Genomic DNA, 3,915 nt, shown 5'->3' on the forward strand with positions numbered 1-3,915 from the left:
TTTTTTGTAAATAGTTTCCCGTCATCTATCGATGTTTGGTGAGATTGTCATCACTAGTTTTAGTAAGTACCGCAGACTCTCGCTACATGGCCAACAGCGCCAAAAAGGCGAATATCAAACAGGCAAAAGCAAAAAGCACTTTGACTGCCGCCAGTCCAGTGGTATATAGTAGAGACTAGAGGCCAGTGATATAGAAACATTTGCTACTTTTTGGCGCGGGACATAGAATATCCAAAAAATCTTCTTTGATAAACTCCACAACACCGTTTGACAAGACTATTCTGTCATATTTATTGAAGTCATTGTGCGATTTGCAATACAAAATATAAATAATGTATGAATTATTTATTGCAAATTGCCTTTTAATATTTTTCGGGCAAAATGTGTATGCACAGAGTATGGTGCCCATTCTGTCTTTGGATCAAGAAGAGAAAGACTTACCGAATGATACAACCTCTGATCAATTGAAAGTGAGTGATCTATTTGTTAAGCAATTGCCATTGTAATCGATGGTCAGGGAACATCTCCGTCTCTATCGTGTGGGGATGGTATCGTGTTTTGTGGTGTCGTGTGTGGTATTGGAATTTGGCGGCAGCAATCAGGTCATACAGCTCTTCACAACAAATGGATAAACGCCGAAAAAGACAGTCAACAAAGGAACTTCTCATGTCTTACCCGTGGGAGGCTCCTTTGTATAGGATGCCGGCTGGATTATGGGTACCACAACGGCGCCTGTTTCTGCCGTGAAGCAGTAATGTGTAAAAATTACTGTGTTTCGGTCTGAAGGGCTCCGTAGATTGTGAAATTTCTTAAGACTTAATATCTTATATCTCAATGTGACGAGCGCGAATTTTTGGGCTTTTCAAGAATCCTGAGTAGCACTGCAATAGCATTACCATCAGCTGAACATCCTGCTCGCCTCATCCCGTATTTTCATTAAAAAAATGTAATGCGAAGCAATCAAACTGTACATAGACTTTGGCTACCAACAATGTCGGATACGACAGGTTAAATAATATGTATAGAATAAAATAGTAACAGAAGTCTCACTTAGTTGTTCCTTTCAAAGAAATAATATATATATAGTTATTTTAGATGTGAACAAATAAGATTAAATTTATTTGATAAATCCTACTCAGATTGTAGCTGTGTTGGGTTCATAATACATTGATAAATTAATTCACGCACACAACTACGATTTACTCGTACTTACTTATTGGGTTCCTACTCAGAGCTGAGGCCAATAAGACAGCAGGCGCCACTTCACGCTGCCAAAGAATATATAATTGTACAAGTACAGAAGGCTTAGTCCGCAAAATCAATTAAAGAAAGTGTGGCTCTTTTATGCTTCTACGTGTTTGAGAGGACTTTTACCACGATCAAAATATAAGCTATCTAGATAGGTAGGTAACCATAGGAATCGTTTCGTATCTACAGCTCATAGTGACACGGGGGTGCACTAGGGTACACCGTGCCAGAGAAAAACAGCAATATGCAAATGCGGCTGCATCTCAGTTTTATAAGCCGTGGGCTAGTTTGTGGGCCAGTTGAAGGTATTAGTTAACCTGATTGATTACCCTAAGCTTCTTTGAGGTCAATGTGTTTTATATATAAGAGGAGGCAAACGGGCAAGTGGTTCACCTGATGAAAAGTATAAAATCAGTCGCGCATGAACTTCCGCAATACCAGGCTAGATGCGTTGCCGGCGTTTAAAGCGGGCCTTTGCGCTTAGATTGAAGGAACCTCAGTCGTATTGATTGGGTTCTAGTGCAGCCGGCAGTGGATTCCAGAAAGCAGGGAGGGAGAAAGAGTTTCTTAGGAAACGTGCGGTTGGGTGGGGTCGATGGCTTTATCGGCGAAGATTCGAGCCGCTCTTCGTTGTATGCGATGCAATGGAAGAAGCTGGTACTGGGGAGCGCCCGCCCAGAGGTGAGAACAGTACTCCACGTGAGGCTTAAAGTGAAGCACTGTCTCGTATCACTTAGCTTGTAAGAGCCAATTTGGATGTGGCTTTCCCGTTTAGATTACCGCATAATAGAAAGAACGATTATGAGAAATCACTTAACTTCCATGCACTTTTCTGTTAATAATGTTTATCACTTTTTCAGTTTCTGCCATTCATAATGCTTATAGACAAAAGCATGGATCCAAGTGATTTTTGGCGGGAAACGGAGATACTGTCATTGGTCAGAAACAACGAAGCCGACATAGACTATGAGACATGCGAACAGCGCGACCGAGAGAAGTCTGTCGTTCAGTTTCCTAGCCGCCGGATTGTGAGACCTATTTGTAAAAGTGCCAACGGTAAGATTGTTCAAAGCCCTCTCAGGTCAGAGCTAAATTCTCAGCGTGTACTATTTTTTAATACTATTGTCAAATTTCTAGAAAATTCTAGAAAATGTTCCTTTAAACCATCTTCGTAACACTATCATCGAGAAGTCTGCTTCATGTTATTAATTTTAAAGTCGCTGTTCAGACATTGTCTATAAATAAATGTTAATGTTTTTGTTATGAAATGGCTCTGTCTACTCTACACCCGGATATCTAAGCGACAAGCGATGGGACCAGATTATTTTATAGCAATATTGTATATTTTATTATATTAAAAGGAGCGCAAAAAAGAATGTTGGGAGAGTTTCTTGTGCCGTTTTTTTTCTCTCCGAGCGCCAATTGTTTTCGAAGCAGTATGTTGAAGAGACATGAAAAATAATTCTAAATTATCTATTTTTATTTATCTTTTATATACTTCCATAATGTTCAATAATGTTTCCTCAATATCTTTACTTATTTCCAGTTTGTGTGAATTCATCCATTTATTGTACTCAATCAGTATTGTGTTGTAATTTATTAATTTACAATTATTTTTAGATATTAATTTGCTCGTTTAAGTTATAAGTTTGAGTATTTTTGTTGCATCGCCTTTCATAGAAACTGTAAATATTGATTAAAAAGAGCGGCAATGACTTTCTTGTCACTTTGGTGCTAAATGGTAAAAAGCATAACAAACCATTCATAAGTGCCATTTATGAAGTAATTCAAAAATCAGATTTGATTATCTATTGTGTTTCAGACTATCAGCTGTGCCCGCAGTGTCCGCGGTTCTCCAACCACACGGAGTGCGAGCTGTTCCGATACTCCTGCCGGCTAGTATCATGTTGTTATTATTATTTTGACTTGAGGTTTATTTAATGAACGATATTGAAGCTATAGCTTCAAATGTAGGAGCAGCTAGCTGCTGTGGAATGAAGATAAGATTAATATTATTTACTACATACAATAGCGAGGGTTTCTACTAGAGTTTGTTTTAGACTACGAGTATTACTAACATTTGTTCGTTTTTTAAATAATTAATTGTATATGATCGATTTATCTCACTTTAATACTAAAGAGAAATTGAGGTGAAAAAAGAACCACGCGCACGTGGCGCCGTTTGCTTGCGTAAATTTTTTTCATCACCTCTATTATTGTTTTCTCTCAAATGTGTTGAAAGTCTCTACTACGATGAGGATTGTCCAATTGTTCCTTCAGTCCCGCGTGCTCAGCTATCTTTTTCTTCATTTTACCGATTACCCATAATATGTGGAGAAGGCCTCAGTATATATAATATCCCTGTGATGCCATCTCAGTGTCGTCGGCTCCGGCACACTGATGCACGTGCACGCACACCTTATTATATCAGTTGGCTCCATAGCGATCCAACGTCCGGGAGTTATATAGGCATAGGTATTCACGGGCTACTTTTCGTAACTCGTCGTCTGCTATGCGCCTATTTTGCGTGGTAGGGCTGGGTTGCTATTCTTGCCATCCCAACTCCTCAAGGAAGTTACTCAAACCTCTGATGTCACCCACGACCTCGGGGAGACCAGTGGCCCCAGGTGTTTGGCCCGGTATGTGGCCACACTACGGCACTCCAGG

At 39.6% G+C, this 3,915-nt stretch overlaps 1 long non-coding RNA gene across 1 annotated transcript; it reads left to right on the top strand.

Moving 5' to 3' along the window:
* Positions 1 to 307: 307 nt before the first annotated feature.
* Positions 308 to 3,124, top strand: LOC126969716 (uncharacterized). Its single transcript, XR_007730437.1, has 3 exons — positions 308 to 470; positions 2,109 to 2,304; positions 3,071 to 3,124. It is a non-coding gene; the product is annotated as an uncharacterized LOC126969716 (long non-coding RNA).
* Positions 3,125 to 3,915: the final 791 nt, after the last annotated feature.

Source organism: Leptidea sinapis, chromosome 19 (assembly GCF_905404315.1).
Source record: "Leptidea sinapis chromosome 19, ilLepSina1.1, whole genome shotgun sequence".
Classification (NCBI taxonomy): domain Eukaryota; kingdom Metazoa; phylum Arthropoda; class Insecta; order Lepidoptera; family Pieridae; genus Leptidea; species Leptidea sinapis.